At 40.3% G+C, this 20,977-nt stretch overlaps 1 non-coding gene across 1 annotated transcript; it reads left to right on the top strand.

The window, feature by feature from the left end:
• The first annotated feature begins 5,631 nt into the window (after positions 1 to 5,631).
• Positions 5,632 to 5,793, top strand: LOC139001358 (U1 spliceosomal RNA). The gene has a single exon (XR_011469956.1). It is a non-coding gene; the product is annotated as a U1 spliceosomal RNA (small nuclear RNA).
• The last annotated feature ends 15,184 nt before the right edge of the window (positions 5,794 to 20,977 follow it).

The following is a 20,977-nucleotide window of genomic DNA, read 5'->3' as shown; positions in this document are numbered from 1 at the left end:
GTCCATGGGCTATGCATATATGCGTATAAGTTCCCCAGATAATCTCTCCTTCCCCACCACTCTGCCCCCACCTTCTGTCTGAAATTCATAGTCTGTTCATAGTTCTATGTCTCTGGATCTATTTTGTTCATCAGTTTATTTTGTTCATTAGATTTCACATATGAGTGAAATCATGTGATACTTGTCTTTCTCTGACTGGCTTATTTCGTTTAGCATAATACTCTCTAACTCCCTTCATGCTGTCTCAAAGGGTAAGTGAGCCTTATTTTTTCTGCTGCATAGTAGTCCATGGTATAAATGTACCACAGCTTTTTTTATCCACTCATCTGCTAATGGGCACCTGGGCTGTTTCCAAATCTTAGCTATTGTAAATTGCACTGCTATTAACATAGGGGTACATACAGTATTTCCTATTAGTGTTTCAGGTTTCTTAGGATATAGTCCTAGAAGTGGGATCACTGGGTCAAATGGGAGTTCCATTTTTAATTTTTTGAAGAAACTCCATACTGTTTTCCACTGTGGCTACACCAGTCTGCATTCCTACCAGCAGTGTACTAGGGTTCCCTTTTCTCCACATCTTCGCCAGCACTTGTCACTTGTTGATTTGTGTTTTGTTTTGTTTTATTGGTTTCAGAGAGGAAGGAAGGAGAGAGAGATAGAAACATCAATGATGAGAGAGAATCATTAATAAGCTGCCTCTTGCACATCCCACACTGGGGATCAAGCCCACAATTCAGGCATGTGCTCTCACCAGGAATTGAACCGTGACCTCCTAGTGCATAAATCAACATTCAACCATTGAGCGACACTGGCTAGGCTGTTAATTTATTGATGATAGAGCATCAGCCTGCAGACTGAAGGGTCTCAGGTTCAATTTTGGTCAAGAATTCCCAGGTTGGGGCTCAATCCCCAATAGGGAGCATGCAGGAGGCAGCTGATCAATGATTCTCTCTCATCATTGATGGTTCTATCTCCTTCTCCTTTCAACTCTGAAATAATATATATGTAGTTGTTTTTTAAAGCAGCTAGAGAAAACCAGTTAGTTACCTATAAGGGAGCACCCATACTACTGCCACCTGATTTCTCAACAAAAATTTTGCAGGCCAGAAGGAAGTGGCAAGAAATACTTGAAGTAATGAAAAACAAGGACATATGACCAAGATTACTCTACCCAGCAAAGCTATCATTTAGAATTGAAGGTCACATAAAGAGCTTCCCAGACAAGAAAAAGCTAATACTGTAGAGCTCATCACCACCAAAACAGTATTACATAAAGTGTTAAAGCAGAAGAGGAAGAAGAAGAAGAAGAAAAAGAAGAAGAAGAAGAAGAAGAAGAAGAAGAAGAAGAAGAAGAAGAAGAAGAGGAGGAGGAGGAGGAGGAGGAGGAGGAGGAGGAGGAGGAGGAGGAGGAGAATAATGAAGTGGCAATAAATGCATATCTATCAACAATTGAATCTAAAAATCAAAATAAACAAACAAGAAATCGAATGAACAAAATGAACTGATGAATAAAATTGAACCAGATGGCACACAAATATGGAACAGACCGACAAACCTCAGAGGCAAGGGGAGAGGAAGAGGTCAGGAAGAGATTAACCAAATAATTATATGCATACTAGAAGCTCAATGCATGAAGTCATGCAAGAGTAGGGCTTCATTCCTCTGGCTGCCAGCACTGGCTTCCCTCCAGCTGCCGGCACCCCGGACCTGGGCTTCCCTAACAACCCTGGCTTCATCCGGAAGGTCATCTGGTCTAGTTAGCATATTATGCTTTTATTATATGCATACTAGTAGCCCAGTGCACAAAATTCATGCACATTAAAAGGGAATTAATTAGCGGAGATATTTTAATATTGCTATTTGCCCTTTCTCTATTATAGAAGTGTGAGAGATGGAAGGAAATTAGTAAAATGTACATGAAAATAATATATAAATTTATTAATAAATAAACAGTAACAAAAGGATATAACAACAACAGAGGCATGATATAAAAACGACAAAAACATGAAAACAACAAAAACATGATATGAAAACAACAGTGATGCAAACAATGACTGATAAAGTGATTAAACTTATTCTAATATCTCCCTGTATACCACATTAAGAGTGAAAACACTTTCAGAGTGCTTGACTAATTTCCCTTGTGATGAAGTATTTAGAATTTTAACTGTAACATCACATGCTCTTCAAACTCGAGAGAAAGCAATATATAACTTACCATGTACGAAAACGGGTTCAGGTAGGAATATGCCTACTCTGTCTAGAGTTTGTCCTTGTAATTTATTAATAGTCATCACAAATGCTGGCATCACGGGAAACCGTCATCAAATCAATTTAAATGGGAGGCCAGTGTCAGATGGGGACAAATTAATTCTTGGAATCAGAACAACCTCTCCCTCTGCAGATCCTGTTAATACTTCAGCTTCGATAATGTTAGGTCATAATCTTTTGATAATAAATCTGGTACCACTACAAAGACCCCATTTACTATTGAGATTTCTCAATAGCATGATGATTGCACCCACTTTCAATTTTAATTTATGACACGGAATTCCCAAAGGAATGCTATTAAGAAATTATTACTATTAATACTATTAATACTATTAAGAAATTCTATGGGAAAATTTTCCTTTTCAGCATCATCTGTGGAATCAATGGAATCATTACTCAAATATGTGTGAAAATCTCCATCGAGTATATCCAAAATTTCTTCATTTAATTTTTGAACATGCTCATTTTTTGGACAAAGAATTGCACGTTTAGATATATTTTTAATATTATCTATAGATATCATATTTCCAAAGGTAGCGTCAATAATAGATCCATTACAAATCATTTCACAGGGGATTTCAATAATATCCATTCCTAATTGAAAACTGCTATCAAGTTTGCCATCTCCAAGTTTTACTAACCATCCACTATAAGCAGAATCCTCTGATCTCATATTTGTTGTAAGAGACAACTTTCTGAAGCATCCCCAAACATTGCAGTACTTTAAACTCTTTGTACTATGGCCGATCACATAGCATGCGGTACAATACTGAGACATTGTTGAAAATCCCCTCCAAGAAGGAGAACTTTCCACCAAATACAACATTCAGACTCATAATTTCTCTTAGTAATCTGTCTATGGCGTTTATAGCATGACTGGATGCCATGGTGCATTCATCAGTAATGAGAAGTTGGGCCTTCTTAATAGTTTTAGTAACTTCACTCTTTATATTGAGTCTAGAAATTGAAGTTTCGTTTAATGGAATCGGTAATTTATATTGGAAACGAAAGGTGCTTCCACCGAGAAGTAAATTTGCAGCAATTCCTGTAGACGCTGTGGGTAAAACAGTACCACCACGACCTCTAATATAATGTATTAAAACTTTATACAGATATGCAGGTGAATAGGATTCCTAGCTGGCAGACCCCTGACAGCAAGCTGGCCACCTGTCAATTCCATGAGGAATGGGGCTCCCTCCTCCCTCCTGTCAGGGTCTGGGGTGCAGGTGAATGGGGTTCCTGGCTGGCTGGCCACTGACAGCAAGCTATCCAACAGCAGATTCTGTGAGGAATGGGGCTGCCTCCTCCCTACTGTCAGGATCTGGTTTGAAGGCCGGCCACGCCCCCTGTTGGGCCAGACCCAGAGTTCTACCATGCTGTGGCCTCTGCCTCAGCAACCCAGGACTGACTACTGCTGGGCGCTCCTGGCGCTCCGAGGGTGGGTTCTTCCCTCAGGCCTTGAGGGAAACAGCTTGGGGAGGGCGCAGCCCTTGGCAAGGCAACCCAGGACTCAGTACTTCCATGCTCTGCTCTGAGGGCGGGTTCCTGCCTGAAACCTCGCCCTCCAGGAAACAGCTGGGGGAGGGCGCAGCCGTTTCCAAGACACCCCCTGCAGGACTGATTTCCTTCCAGTTGGTCGAGCTTCGGGATGTGATGTTACACCCAGGGTTTTTATATAAGTAGATATGCATTACCTATGGACCCAAACAATAGGGTGGTGAAGACCTGGGGCGGGGAAGGAACCAGATGGAGGGGGGCAATGGGGACGAAAAAGGGGGACATCTGTAATACTCTCAACAATAAAGATGTTTTTTAAATGGTTTCTGGGTTCTGGCTGATGTTCCTAAATGGTTAGAGCATTGGTCCACGGCTCAAAGGTTCTCAGGTTTGATTTCCAGTCATGCAGGAGGCAATCAATCTATGTGTCTCCCTCACATTGCTGTTTCTCTCTCTACTTCCCCCCCTCCCTCCTTAAAAATCAATGGAAAAAATATCCTCAGGTGGGGATTAACAACAATAAAAAAGGTTTCTGGGGCTAAATAATGTATAATTTTGAAAATTATAAATGATTCTCTGTTTATCTTGCCTTTTTAGCTTAAGCTGGGTTTCTTTTATAAATCTTCTAAGCACATTAGTGTACCATCAAGTTTATAACACCAGAAATAGAAATTTAGAAGTCAACAGTATATAGTTGAAGCCATGGAACATCAATCAATAAAATTATCCAGCAATAATCTGTATGAGTGTAGCATGAGAAGAGAAATAAGCCAAGGAGTAGGCAGAAGAGATGCCTGGAAAGAAGTTGACAGGTACGTTGGGGAACACAACTTCCATAATGTTACAGAAGCAAAGGGTGTCAAATGCTACAGAGATGTTTCATGTGATGAGGGAAAAAAAGAATCACCAAACTTGGCCATAGAAGTCAGCGGCATTTTTAGCAGAGTGGGGAGGGCAGATGCCAGATTGAAATGGTTTGAAGACTGAACAGGAGATGAAGTGGAGTCCGTATGCTTTTGTGGTGAAGCACGATATCTGCAATTTCCAATCTATTTGTGGGCTAACAACAGCCCCGCTGTGTGACTAGTATGCCACTTGTGGCAGAGGCAAGGTTCCCTGAGATTTGGATGACAACCAAGCTGGTATACTGTTCAACAAGACAAGTCTGCTGATGACAGGCTTGAATGCTGTGGCCATGTCAAATTGCCATAAGAAGTTCTAAATGCTTATTCTTAATTCTATTCAGTGGTAGAGGTATAGACTATTTTTTTCAAGAAGCTTATTTGTCAAGGAAGAGAGAATAGCCAATACTCTAAGGAGCATAATAGGGTTGAGAGAAAGTTTCTACCAATATTATTTCTTGCAACTTTTCCCTCTGACTATCTCCTAATGTTCTTCGTGCTTCACATTCTTTTCAGCCCTTAACTTGGATCTCCCCCATCTAAATAGTTCCTGATACATAGAAAGCATTTAAATTAAATAGTTGTTGAACAAATTAATGAAATTTCATGTGCACTGTGGAGGATTTAAGAGGTCCTGTGTTTCCAGATTTTACAGTAGGATATCCTGCTCATTTAATCGTTAGATATTTATTTTACTGGTAGTCAGGGAATTATCAGGGAGGCCCATAACCTTCCCAGTCTTTGAGTGCATTAAAGTTCTGCTCTGTGTGTTCAAAGCTGAAATCACTTACTTTTACTTAGTAAGACCTGTGCTTTGAGTTTCATTTGTTTATTTGTTTTCTCAAAATTGGTAGTAAATTTGCCTCTTGCCTTGCCTTCCCTTTCCTCTTCAAGGGCATACATTAACAAAACACTAAGCAGGTTTGGGACAATAATATGGCCACAGGATAAAGAGAACTGAATTGACACCTGGCAGGGGACATAGCATGATCGCCAAGGTGATTTTCCCAGGGTGAGGCTTATCCATTGCACTCTGATATGTTGACCCCTGTGAATTCCCCAAATGTGGGAAACTTGACTGCATAATTTGTGGTGTGGAGGACTGCGTACACACTCTCCCCTACAAGAAAAAAGGGAGAGAACTGATTGACCTGCACAGAGCTCAAACCCTAAAATAATAGTTTAGTGTAAAAGAACTCTGGTTTTTTTGTAAACCTCTTTACTTTTCTCTTTTTCTAGTTGGACTATTTTCAAACATTCCTCTTACTTTCTTATCTACAGCATTGCCCCTAGCCCACACAGTGGAACTCAAATCTGTACCTACAAAAATGAGAATTCTAATATAAAATGTGGACATTATGAATAGGAGCCAAAGAAAAGCAGACCCTTTCAGTCACTCGTACAACAGACATTTACTGAATGCTTAGTATGTGCCAGACACAGCCCTGCATGCCGGGCATGTAATTTCCCTCTGGTCCAGTTGGGTGTGGCAGGCTAGACTTCTATATTTAAGAATTCAACCAGACTTGTTTCCCACGGCAGTTGGAAGGCTTTTCACATGTAGATGGCTTATACAGCTCCAGACATCCTATACTAGATTGTTAAACTTAGGCAGGCATTATTTAACAGGTTTAAGGAAAATCCTAGCTGAGTATGTGTGTATGGTTTGGGGAGTGGAGTACATAAAGGAGAATAAATGGGAACTTTCAGTACTTTGGAGGAATAAGAAGTAGTTGTTTATATACTAGTAGCTTAATCAATAGGGTTATTATGGCTTTTTGTTCAATTCTGGGATGAGAGGACCTTAACTCTTGAGTTGTAAGTCTTGTTTTTCATCTGGTCCTTAGCACAAAGAACACATCTGCAGGAAAAACTATTGGTACATTAGAGCCAATAACTGTTGAAGTGTGTGGCTTGCATGTATTTGTTCATTCATTCATTCAAAAACAATCTAGTGAATACATTCTGTGTTTAACACCCTTAACTGTGCTAAAGGGCATTGGCTGGTAATAGAAGAACTATATGTCAATAGCCATAACACAAGGTGGAAAGTGTTCAGTACTGTACTTATTTAAAACAGTGATTTTTCAACCGGTGTGCCACAAGAATTTTGAAAACATGCAATACTTGACTATTTTGTCAGGGGCACTAACCTCTTTTCTTTTTTAAAATATGCTTTTATTGATTTCAGGGAGAGGGAAAGAGAGAGATAGAAACATCAATGATGAGAGAGAATCATCAATGGGCCACCACCTGCATGCCCCCTACTGGGGATCAAGACAAAAGGAGGGCATGTGCTCAGACCAAGAATCAAACAGTGACCTCCTGGTTCAAGGGTTGGCACTCAACCACTAAGCCATGCCAGCCAGGCTGACCTCTTTTCTTTTAGGTTGTCAAGTTTTAAAAAATGACAGCCAACACAACAATAGCTGTTCAGTGTGAATGAATCAAAATTATACCTTTTTTTTCGTCAGATTGGCAAATTTTTGGAGTGCCGCAGAATTTTAGTAATTAATTTATGTATGCCATAGGATGAAAAAGGTTGAAAATCACTGACTTAGGTAATACATAATTCCATTAACCTGGCTGTAAAAACAGCCCATGGCCATTCAGAAATACCACATGAATAGAGGGAAAGTCTGCTTGTTTCTCACAAAGCCAAATGGTGATCTTATTGATTCCCTTTATGTCAGATGATCAAGCTAGAGAAGTTTGAGGAATTTCAAATGAATAATATCACTTTGGTATAAAAGGCTATGTAAAAATTATGTGTGTGTAGTTAGCGCATGAGTGTACTCGGACTTGCTTTCTCTGAGTTCCAGCACCGAGCTGCTCTGGGAGACCCAGACATATACCAGAAGAAACTGGACTGTCTGGCACCAGGGCAGAAACTCAGGGGTGGCTTTCTCCCAAGCAGAGGTGCTGGCAAGGGTCATTGTTCCTGTGCTGGGACCTCCCCTGTCTCAGGTCTGACTGGCAGTCATATCCGAGTCTCCATCAGCCTGGAGCACACTGTTTGCTCTGCCCTGGGGATTCCCTGAGAAACCTGCCCCATCCAATTTGCAGCCCAAGCTGTTTGCAGTGGCTTTTCCATATGAATGACCTGTCCTGGCTTAGGCATCAGACTTTGCTAAAATCTCTCAAACAACCTGCAACTGGTGACAGTGTGCTCCAAACCTATCAATAAAAGGCCCTAGACCCGGCACTAGCACCAGCCTGCCTTGCTTCACAGGTGGGTCTCACCTCCTGCACAGCTGCTCTCCCACTGAAGTCCCAGCTGGTCATCACAGCCAATTGGCCTGGAGGGCAACTCCTCCCAGAGACACCAACAGCAGTCAGGACTCAACTACAAGACTGTGCACACAGTCCACACAAGGGCGCACCTAGAGTGCTCACTCAGGTAACTGGGGAGGCTGAGCCACTGGGCCCTACAGGATACCTAATAAACAAGGCCACTCAACCAATTCCAGGAGACATAGTATCTCTATCTAATACATAGAAAAAAACACAGGGAAGCAGCCAAAATGCGGAGACAAAGAAACATGTCAAAAGTGAAAGAAATGGACACAAGCAAACTACTATATACAGAGTTCAAAACAATGGTTATAAGGTTACTCAAAGGATCTTAATGAGAGCTTCAAGGGACTTAGTGAGACTTTCAAGTATCTTAGTGAGAATGTCAAAGATATGAAAAAGGACCAGTCAGAAATTAAGCATACACTAACTGAAATAAATAACAATTTACAGGGATTCAACAATAGAGTAGAAGATTCCAAGAATCAAATCAACGATTTGGAATATAAGGAAGCAAAAAACATCCAACCAGAAGAGCAAAAAGAAAAAACAATCCAAAAATATGAAGATAGTGTAAAGAGCCTCTGGGACAACTTCAAGTGTACCAACATTCCCATTATGGGGGTGCCAGAAAGGGAAGAGAGAGAGCAAGATATTGAAACCCTGTTTGAAGAAATAATGACAGAAAACTTCCCCAACCTGTTGAAAGAAATAGGTTTACAAGTCCAGGAAGCACAGAGAACCCCAAACAAGAGGAATCCAAAGTGGACCCCTCCAAGACATATCATAATTAAAATGCCAAAGGTTACAGACAAAGAGAGAATCTTAAGAGCAGCAAGAAAAAAGCAGTTAATTACCTACAAGGGAACGCCCATACCACCATCACCTGATTTCTCATCAGAAACTATGCAGGCCAGAAAAGAGTGGCAAGAAATATTCAAAGTGATGAATAGCAAGAACCTACAACCAAGATTACTCTACCCAGCAAAGCTCTCATTTAGAATTGAGGGTCAGATAAAGAACCTCACAAACAAACAAAAGCTAAAGGAGTTCATCACTACCAAACCAGTATTACATGAAATGTTGAAGGGTATTCTTTAAGAAGAGGAAGGGGGGAAAAAGAACAATAAAATGGCAATAAATACATATCTAACAACAATTGAATCTAAAAATCAAAATAAACAAACAAGGAATCTAATGAACAGAATAAACTGATTAATAAAACAGAATCAGAGGCATGGAAGCATAGAACAGATTGACACATCTCAGAGGGAAGGGGGTAGAGGGATGGGGGAGAGGGGAGTAGGAAGAGATTAACCAAAGATCTTACCTATGGACACAGACAGTAGGATAGTGAAGACTTGGGGAGGGGCAGGAACTGGCTGAAGGGGAACAACGGGGGGTGGTGGGGGAGAGACATCTATCATACTCTCATCAATAATTTTTTTTTTAATTCAAACCGTCCCAACTGTGTGTGTGTTTTTAAAGGTAGCAGGAACTTTAGCTCATATGCTATACAAATAAGCCTATTCTAAAGCAAAGTAAGAAATCTTATTTACTAATTCAGGACTTTTCACATCCTCACATTTTGTGTGGGGACATGAGGAAGAGGCTGTGAAAGAGAACTGACTAAAGCTGAAGTTTTACCAAAAATGCCAACAGGAAGAGTAATGTTACATAGAGCAGGTGAGAAGTAAGGTCATGTGCTGCCAGGTCTGCTGCCTGAGTCCCACTGGGCCTGGCCCTGAGATTCTGAGTCCTGGCTATGCATCAGAGAGAGACCATTACTACACCTAACAGAATTAACAATTTCTTAATCTAATACCTGAACTATATTAAAATTTCCCCAGCTGCCTCCAAAATACCTTGTTACAGCTGGTGTGTTCAAACCATGGTCCAACAAAGTCCCCACATTGCATTTGGTTTTATTTTTATGAGCCTGTTGTAATCTAGAATAGTCTCCAAAACACCTGTAATTTATTTTGCTTTTGTTAATCCTCACCCGGGGACATTTTTCCATTGATTTTCAGGAGCGGGCCTGACACCGAGGTACGTGTCCTTGACCAGAATCAAACCAAGGACCCTTCAGTGGGCCGACACTCTACCAACTGAGCCAAACCAGCAAGGCAAACACACCTTTATTTTTAATGCTATTGAGTGGTTAAAGAAAGTCAGTGTTTTCAGTAGAATATCCCACTTTCTTTTTTTTTTTATTTTTTTTATTTTTTTTATTTTTCGCTTAAAGTATTACAAAGGGTATTACATAAGTGTCCTTTCCCCCCCCCCCCCGCCCTTGACAAACCCCTATCCTCCCTTACCCCCCAGTGTCTTATGTCCATTAGTTATGCTTATATGCATGCATACAAGTCCTTCGGTTGATCAATATCCCACTTTCTGTATTTGTTTGATGGTTCCCTTGTGATGTCATTACCCTGTTCCTCTATTCCCTGTAAACTGGCAGTTACGTCTAAAAAGTTGGTTAGAGCCGAAACCGGTTTGGCTCAGTGGATAGAGCGTCAGCCTGCGGACTGAAAGGTCCCAGGTTTGATTCCGGTCAAGGGCATGTACCTGGGTTGTGGGCACATCCCCAGTGGGAGATGTGCAGGAGGCAGCTGATCGATGTTTCTCTCTCATCAATGTTTCTAACTCTCTATCTCTCTCCCTTCCTCTCTGTAAAAAAATCAATAAAATATATTAAAAAAATAAAATAAAATAAAATGTTGGTTAGATTCAGGTTAAACATGTTGGTAAGAATATTTCACAACTGATGCTGTGTCCTTCGTACTACATCACATTGGGCGCACACATAATAGTACCTGGTTGCCTGATAATGAGGCCAAGATTGATCCCTACCATTACAGAGTTTTGCCTTCGCTATGACCAGTTAACTAATCATTGGAGTGATACTTTGATCCTTCTATTTATTGTCACCTTGTGCAGTAATCTTCCTAGTTCTGGAACATTAAAGGGAAAACAAAATAAAAAATTGTCTTTCTTTTTCCATTTTTAATCAGTAAATTGAAACAAGCGTGTTTTATGACCACAATGGAGTGAAGTTAGAAATTAATAATAGAAAGAAAATTAGGAAATCCACTAAGACGTGGAAATTAAACAACTCCTAATTTTTTTCAATTAAATCAAGACTGTAAAAATTGGTTCTTTACAAAAGAAAAAAAAAGATTGTCGGCCGGCGGACCACAGGGTCTCGGGTTTGATTCCTGGCTAAGGGCAGGTACCTCCGTTGCAGGTTCAATCCTCCCCCCTCCCCAGTCCCGGTGCAAGCAGGAGGCAACTAATCAATCTTTCTCTTTCTCTCTCACTCTCTCCCCCTCCTCCCTTCCACTCTCTCTAAAAAATCAATAGAAAAAATATCCTCAGGTGAGGATTTAAAAAAAAAAAAACAAGATTGTCTAATTCAGCTTCATGATTGTAGCCCCTCCTCCAAACTTGCTTCCTTGCAGGTATTGCTGATGTAGAGACAATGCCTCCAGTTCAGCAAGTCAAAAACCAGGCAGCATCCTGACACCTTCTTCTCCTTCACCCCTCCTTAACCAATCCAACGTCCGTCCTCCAAAACTTACCTTCTAAAATATCTCTCAGATTTGTTCACTTCTTTCCATGTTCCCTAGTGCAGGCTGCCATCATCTCTCACCAGGATTACTGTTAAGTCTCACCCCAACTTCAGCCTGTCCTCCACACTGCAGGTGGAGGAATCTTTCCCAAGTTCAGAGCTCATCCTGTTTACAATCCTTCCACCTCTTTTCAAGATCTACAATGAGGCCTCCAGGGCCCAACCCCCACCTCTCTTGCTTTCTGGGCCACAGCTACTCCAGACTGTTCCTCAAATGCCCCATGCGGTTTCCTCCCACAGGGCCTTTGCATTCACTGGCACCACAGCCTAGAATGCTCTTGTCCAGCTTCATTGTTCATCTGGCTCCAACTTTTCACTCAAGCCCAATATTACTTCCTCCAAGAGACCTTCCATGAACCCCCAGACTAGAGCAGGTCTCTGGTGGGTGTATGCTGTCAGTAACATGTGCCTTCCCTTTTTATCATAGTATGTATTTACAATTTTATTTTATGATCTGTGGATTAATGTGAGTTAATCTCCCTCATTAGACTGCTAACTCCCTGAAGGATGAGACCGTGCCTCTTTTGCTCACCACTGTCTCTCTTGTGCCTAGCACAGTAGCTGACACATAATAGAAGCTCAATATATATTTGATCATTCATATGAATGGCACAAAAATTTAAGTAGATGTTCACCACAATTTTATGATACAAAAAAAGAATCAATATAGAGGTTAAATTATAGGACATTTATACAATGAAATATGTAGGCACTTAAAAATCATGTTTCTGGGGCGGGCTGGGGGGAATCCTGTTGATGAATGGCAGGGAAGAAGAGAGTAAAGGGAGGAAAATAGTGACAGAGGGAGAGTCTAGGTGGTGAGCACACAACGCAATATACAGATGATGTGTCATAGAATTGTACACTTGAAACCTATATGATGTGTTCAACCAAATGTCACCCCACTAAATTTAATAAAAAACTAAAGTAAATAAATAAAAATTATGTTACTGAGTAACATTTAATTATATTGAAAAGCATGCATTATGTAATGTTAGATATACTAGTAAAAAACATGATGAATGTGGAGTAAGAGTCCCATTTATCATTTCCATGTATTTTTAAAAAGTAGTTACTCAATGTAGTTGTTTTCTGCTTTTCACTTAACATTATATGCAAATATGTTATTCCCCTTTACCCTAAGTTTTGTTTTCCTCGATTTCAGTTACACATGGTCAACCTTGGCCCGAAAATATTAAATGGAAAACCCCAGAAATAAATAATTCATACATTTTATATTGCACACTGTTCTATTCTCTCCATCTGTTCTCTCCAGTAGTGTGATGAAATATTATGAGTTCTCCCAACCCTCCCCAGACACAAATCATCCCTATCCACACTAAATATACCACATACATTACCAGCCTGTCAGTCAGTTAGTAGCCACCTAGTTTGTCAGAAGACTGCCCTGGTATCAAAGTGCTTGTATTCAGGTGACCCTAATAGTAGCCTAACGCAACATCACAATGCCTACATAATTCGCCTTACTTCATCATATCAAGTAGGCATTCCATCATCTCACATCATCACAAGAAAGGTGATTATAGTACATGTTGATAGTTTGAGACAGATAGAGAAAGACCACATTCACATAACTTTATTACAATATATTTTTATAATTGTTCTGTTTTATTATTAGTTATTATTATTAGTCTCTTTCTGTGCCTAATTCATAAATTAAACTTTATCATAGATATGTATGTATAGGAAAAAACATAGTATATATAGAATTTGATATTATGCATGGTTTTAGGCATCCACTGGGGGGGTCTTGAAACATATCCCCCATGAATAACAATGGACTACTAGGTAGTAAAGAAATTGTTAACAAGGTTACTGGTGATTTGTTATGGTAGATAGGATTTCAGGGGAATTTATTTATTCTTCAAACTTTCTGTATTTTCCAAGTATTTTTACAATAGTCATGTATGTTTTTATAATTGGGAGGCAGCTATAATTAAAATATGGACTTTGATGTTAGCCAGGTCTAAGTTCCAGTTCCGGCTCTACCTCTGCCACCTAGTAGCGGAGTGACTTGGGCATCTTACTCAACCTCCCCTAAGGCTCAGAAGAATACCTACCAACAAGTTGTTGCAAGAAGCAAACGCTATAATGCACATAAATCACTTAACATAATTTCTGCTAAATCTTGTCACAGATTTTGACCTGATAAAGATGTCACTTTTAAATTTTCAAAAATCTTATCCTTGGGCCCTGGTCGGTTTGACTTGGGTTTGATTCCAGTCAAGGCCATGTACCTCAGTTGCAGGCTCAATCCCGGCCCTGGTGGGGCACATGCCAGAGACAACCACTCAATGTGTCTCTCTCACATCGATGTTTCTCTCTCTGTCTCTCCCGGTCCCTTACACTTTCTCTAAAAATCAATGGAAAAAATATCCTCAGGTGAGGATTAACAAAAAAAAACAAAATATTTTCTTGGGAAAAAAGAAACAAAGATTAAACCCACTTCTAGTTTCAAGTATATTTTCAAAAAGAAAAAGATGAGTTTAAAGTCACCAGAACTTTGAAAATGTGAAGGACTGCTGGACCTGGAGGAGCAACTGTAGGAAGCAAGATAATTGGATGTCAGGAAATAATTCCTGAGTCACTTTCTAAAAGCAAAAACAAAACCCTGATGTTGCCAGCTTAAAGAGAAGTGAGAAAGTAAGCATTGAATGGAGTCGTATACTGAAATGCAGCTGCTATAGCTGAGCCCCTCAGAGCTGTTAATACCATGATTGCGGGCAGGAAATAATTTAGCCAAACTGACTTGTGTCAGCAACATAGGGGCCAGCTTTGAAGTCTGGATAACCCTCTACTCAGTGAGCACAGACTTACAAGACATCAGCTTCTCCATACAAAACTGGCAAATTGGCTCCATAATCAGGTTGATAATTTGTAAGCTAGCCAAGATTTGGGCATCATGTTCCAGTCAGGACAGTGTAGAGTCAGGGAGACCAACTTTGTAACACTTGTTAGGTTTTCTCTAGTGCAGTGGTTCTCAACCTTCCTAATGCCTCAACCCTTTAATACAGTTCCTCATGTTGTGGTGACCCCCCAACCATAAAATTATTTTTGTTGCTACTTCATAATTTTGCTACTTTGTAATTTTGCTACTGTCATGAATCGTAATGTAAATATCTGATATGCAGATGTATTTTCATTGTTACAAATTGAATATAATTAAAGCATAGTGATTAATCACAAAAACAATATGTAATTATATATGTGCTTTCCGATGGTCTTAGGCGACCCCTGTGAAAGGGTCGTTCGACCCCCAAAGGGGTCGCGACCCACAGGTTGAGAACTGCTGCTCTAGTGGAAAGACCTGTTTTGAATCTCAGCTCCACCACCTACCCTGTTTTATGATTTGGAGCTACGACAACCACTCGTGAACTTCATTTTCTCACTTGTAGCTGAGAATGATGGTTCCTACCTCACCAGAGGGCTGTGCAAATGAAACGAATGATGTATGTGAAAGCCTAGAACAGAGAGAGCCTTACGACTGGCAGGATCAATGAGTTACTTCCCCCTCCCGTGGCAAGTCAATCGCAAGACAGAGCCAAGCACACCGTGCCGATATCTGAGCAGTGAGACGTGCAGCCCATGTCCTTCATGGGACATACGTCCAGTGAACAGGGCTTTCTGCCAAGTGGTGGAGGCCTTTAGGGAGGGACTGACACAACCCCTGTCTTCAGGAAGCAGCATGCCTAAGCAGCCCTTCAACAAATAGAATAGTTCAAACTGTTAATGGTTTTAAATAGGTAATGATCACATTTGCTTTCTTGAATGATTATGCCTCTGAAATTTCTTTTTTCATTTTTTTACATTTTTATTTATTGATTTTTAGAAAGAGAAAAGGAAAGAGTGTGAGAGAAACATCGATCTGTTGTTCCACTCATTCACACATTCATTGGTTGACTCTTGTATGTGCTCTGACCCAAGATGAACCAGCAACCCTTGTGTATTGGAATGATGCTCTAACCAGCTGAACTACCAGGCCAGGGCCACCTCTGAAATTTCTAAATATAAACTTAAAGTATGATACTCCCTACACACACACACACACACACACACACGCAATCCTTGAATCAGAAGAGTGATGGCTTTTCCCCAACTTTTATTTTGAAAAATTTCAAACATATAGAAATGTTGCAAGTAGCACAATGAATATCATGTGCTGTTTACTTAGATTTATCTATTGACTTTCACTGCATTTCATTTCTTCCTTTCTGTTCTTTTATTTTTTATATTTTGTTGAACCATTTAAGATTTAATTATAGACACTGTGACACTTCATCCCAAAATACTTCAGAGTGTATTTCATAACAAGGACAGTCCTCCTATATAGCCATAGAATATTGAACATTAATGCCCTTGTGTTGTTAATATACAGTCCATAATCAAATATTCCCAGCTGTCCCAGAAATATCCTTTATAGGTGTTTTTTAAAATCCATACTTCAAAAGAAAAAAATTCACACGTGGCACTTAATTGTCTCATCCAGTTACTCTGAAATTCTGCCCTTCTCCCATCGGAGCTAGAGCTAATTGTTTTCCTCTTAACTTTCCTTTACATCAATGGGCCTCAAAACTAAAACCAGCAATTTCTTATCTTTATTTTCTTAATTCATTTTGAGAGAGAAACATCAATTTGTTGTTCCACTTATGTATACATTCATTGGTTGATTCTTGTTATGTGCCCTGACCCGGAATCGAACCCACAACCTTGGCATATCTGGATGATGCTCTAACCAACTGAGCTACTCAGCCTGGGGTCATCTTCATTACTGACCCATATGCTTAAAAAAAAAAGTGCTTTGTACTAAATATAACCCCACCATGTTTCAGTTCTTAGCGTTAAACCATATTTAAATAGAATAACAAATGTTAACAGCATCTACACAATGACAGGTCTGGGCAGGGGAGGAACAGGGCATTCAGTTTGGGGCACATTCAAGTCAAGGTAATGACAGAATATTCAGGTGACAAGACAAATAGGTCCTGATTGAAGATGGGAACCTGAATCTCTCCCTAGGTCGGAAGGTAAAGAAAGTCACCTACAGAGAGGTGAGAGGGGGAGCCACAGAATGGTGACTTTCCTAAGGGAGGGACTATTCTACGAGAAGGGCCAATCTGAACCTTGGGAGACTTAGGCCAGACGGGAAGGAGCTGGAGTCTCCAGCTGGCGTGCTGGAGACCCAGAAGATCCAGGGAAGTGGGGTGTCCTGGGAGGCAAAGGAGAGAGGTGACCAGGTAATGAGGAAGAAACAATGAATCTCACCCTGAGCCACTTACGGTTTTTAGTTCCAGATGCAAATTAATTCTCAGGACCAGGCCAGGAGAGGGGCCCTCCGGCCTGGAGCGATGACAACTGGAGTCGGATCAGTCAACCTTCTTGTGGAGCAGGGTGGAGGCCAGGCTAGAGGTGCAAAGCCCCCACTCAGATCTCCTGAGGCAAAACTCCTTCAGATAACACTGGAGACACAGTTTGAGAATAATCATCAGAAAGAGAAGTTGCTGAGGAGACCGTGAAGGGACAGCCTGGGGGACAAAAGTCAAGTCAGCTGGGGCGGCCAGGGAACAAGCGGGAAGAATGTGTGTCCTTGATCATATTGAGCCACTGAATTAACGAGCTCCAAAACTGCCCCACCTTTGGACTTCTTGTTAAGTGAAATAATAAACGTCTGTGCCGTTAAAAAGCAAGAGGCAACCTAAATCGATGAATTAAGAAAGTTTCTTAAAAAGCATATTTACCAAGAACTTTTAAGAACCAAGAGAATTAAGTAAAAATATCAAATAGGTGAACATAACATAGTCACAATGACTGCAACAAGCTCAGTAAGCTCGTTAAATAGATCTTATACAGATGATTATATTTGGAAGTTCATGGAGAATAAGCCTATCAGCCAGTCACTCAGTGATTATAAAAGATCAAAGAGAAAAACCAGAAAGGCAGGCAAAGGAAAATCTGCCATCTAGGCCCTCAGTTTCTAAAGACAAGACATATAAATACACACTCACAGGTGCATATTACTACATATGTGTATATGCACATATGTGTACATACGTGTGTATATGTGGTTTTACACACACATATATACACAACACATATATAGATATATATACATCTATGTCCATGCTATATGTGTTTGTGTATACACAAAATTTGTCCCACACAGGAAGCCCTGATGAACATGTAAGCATTTCTTATTACTCAGGTGTGCAAACAAGAAAAAGCAAGGTCTAGGCCACTAAAGAAGTTTGAGGTGCTCTTACCACCTAACAAGGGAATTGTTGTCAGAGTAACTAGAATTAACAGAGCTTTCACAACACACCCGTTCTCATAAGGTTTCAGACGGTGTGAGTAATGGAGGGGAAGTGTCGTAACACTGTTCCCATGGCCGTGCTTCTCCGATAAACTCTTCCCAGCAGATCCTGAATCATCAGGGGAAGAGTATTAAACCCTTTTTGTGTCTAAGAAATTAACCCCACGCACTTCAGTGTACTTCTACAAACCTTACCTTAGAGTTTATGGACCGAGAATGGACTTAAGCTCTAGTTTGCAAATTTAACTCTAAAACTTTCAAACTCATTTCCTTACATTTACCATGAAAATAGTCGGTGCTGGAGTTATGAGGAAGAAAGGGGAAAGCGTATTTTCCCTCCCAGATTAATATCTGACTGGAGAGGTGAAACAGCCATAGTTTCATTTGGAGACTGTGGCACAGGCTGCTTCTTTCCTGCTGCTCAGTCCTCCAACCCTTGGGGGTGGTGCTGGAGGAGATGTGAACAGCTGCACATTTCCAGCATAGTATTCCCTAAATGGTGTCAAATGACTGGGAATGAAGTTTTAGTGACTGGATGATTTATTCACTTAGTCATCGTTGTTCCATGAGGGGAAACAATAATAGGCTTTTGTTTGTGTTTCTGTGTGTAGGGTGTGAGGGAAAAAGAGAAGAAAATAGCTATATAATGAAACCTTGGTCCTCTTTTTCCCTCTCTCAAAAGAGGCCTTTATCTTCAAATTACTATAAATATATCATAAAATAGAATATACACTGCATTGTGGCTCTTTCCAAATTGTTTTCACATGTTTCTGAAAAGCTTCTTTTTTCCTTCTCTATAAAAAAGGTAATGCATGAATATGTTCTGATCATAAAATATTCAAACATTACAGAAGTATATAGATTGCAAACAAAAGCCTCCCTTCACAACTCCTTTCTCCCACCATTCAGACCCTTTTTTGAAAAGAAAAAAAAAGTTCTTTTCTTGTTTTAAACTTCTGTTCTCCTGCTTTAGGGCAGTTTCATAACAACAGATGGCACATGGCAAGCAACAGTCAGATTCCAAAATACAGACAATCAGGAATCACTGAAAATGAGCCTCACTGTGGAGTAGAGTCCCAGAAAGCGCCAGGGAAAATCAGTCACGGAGTGACTGAACACAGATCAGGGTAGCTCTCCTGAAAGAAGGGCACACAAAGCCAGAAATATCTGTGTTTGCTTCTACCCTGCCCCTAGCTAGTTGGCTGTCCTTGGGCAACGTTAGTTTCCCCAGCTGTAATGTAGGCATGATAATAGGAGCATGAGATGACATCAAGTGTATGAAACACCTCACAAGGGCCTGATTTATGCGAGGTCTTTGGCAAATGTCAGTGTTCCTCCCACTTCCAGAGGAACTTCGTTGCATCTAAAGCACACTTTGTGCCAGACATCAGCCACAGACATAGTGCATAGTTATCTTCAAGTACCTTATAAACGAGATCGCTCCGTATTGTGAGATCTTTGTTGAATACTGTTTAAAAGAGGGAAGGTAGGGGAGGGTGGGGGTAAGGGGGAGAGATCAACCAAAGGACTTGTATGCATGCATATAAGCCTAACCAATGGACACAGACACCAGGGGGGTGAGGGCATGAGTGGGGGGTGGGGGGTGGGGGGTGGGGGGGGAGTGGGGGGGATAAAGACACATATGTAATACCTTACTCAATAAAGAGAGAAAAAAAGAAAAAAACAATAGCTAATATCTGTAATAGTATTAAAAAAGCATTTGTTTATGTGTATCCACCCCCTGACATTTACCAGTGCCAGATGTGCTTTATTCAGATTATCTTATTAAATCCTAATAACACACACACACAAAAATAAAGCACATTTTGGTTTGTTTCCGGTGACGTTCTAGCTATGCCTGCGTGTCTATGAGGACATTTATACTTCTATTATGTACATTGTTTATCAACCGTGGAAAAGAGCATGGCTTGCTCTCCTGCCAAGCTCCTCAGAACATGTCAGTGTTTCACAGGTTAATTAAAGGATGATTAGAAATAGATCTGCATCTATGTACAGGGGTGGACAAAGGTAGGTTTACAGTTGTAATACAAATAATACAATAATTAATAAATAATAATACAAGAATACACTCTGTGTTTCACATACTCACAACTGTAAACCTACTTTTACCCACCCCGTATATGGATAAAGGCGAGAGTGTTCAGGATTAAGAAATCCTCATCATCCTGGGTGTCTTACTTGCCAGAATTCTGAATCATTAAATGATTAATTCAAAGAAACAAGTTGAATAGTTTGGGAACACTGGTGCAAGAACATTGGGCTATTTTTAAGTTATTTGTGGAATATTAACATGACTATTTGGGAGTTCAGAAATTTTGGTTTTCATCACCAAGAAAACTATTCTGCAATCATCCAATAGGCAAGCCCTTAATAAGGTTAAAGTATCTTGCAGGAGGTGAAAGATTAAGGCTTCTGGGGGAATCCAAGAGTGTTTTTCCGCCACCTATGAAGCCTAGAGCGCCCCCTACTGGTTACCTTGCAGAAAGCAAGGCAGCTAGTGGTTTCACAGAGGACTCAGTTTTGAAACACTAAATATAATCTTTTTTCTCTCTCTGTACCTTCCCTATTGAGTGACCCTCTTCTGAAGGCTTATTGTTTGAAAGAGAGGGCAGTGACTTTTTTTGTACCAACTTGATTCCTTAATCAGAAGTGTGTCTGAGATACCATTTTTAAATGTGATCAATTATGTCTGTTGTATCCTGAGTTCTAAAGTAATCTGTACTTCAGCCCTAACTGGTTTGGCTCAGTGGATAGAGTGTCAGTCTGCGGACTGAAGGGACCCAGGTTCAATTCTGGTCAAGGGCATATCCCTAGTAGGGGGTGTGCAGGAGGCAGCTGATTGATGTTTCTAACTCTCTATCCCTCTCCCTTCCTCTCTGTAAAAAAATCAATAAAATATATTTTTAAAAATAAAAAATAAATAAAGTAATCTGCATTTTAGAAGAATAATTGAATGGAATAAAGTGGCCCAAAAATATTTAACTTGATTTTACCTTTTAAAAATATATTTTGTTGTAGGCTGAACTCGTTTCT

This window comes from Myotis yumanensis, unplaced genomic scaffold, assembly GCF_028538775.1.
Source record: "Myotis yumanensis isolate MYYU_CA2020_CCGP unplaced genomic scaffold, mMyoYum1.0.hap1 SCAF_1, whole genome shotgun sequence".
Lineage (NCBI taxonomy): Eukaryota > Metazoa > Chordata > Mammalia > Chiroptera > Vespertilionidae > Myotis > Myotis yumanensis.
The sequence above is the reverse complement of the archived record's forward strand: the minus strand, read 5'-3'. Positions and strand labels throughout refer to the sequence as shown.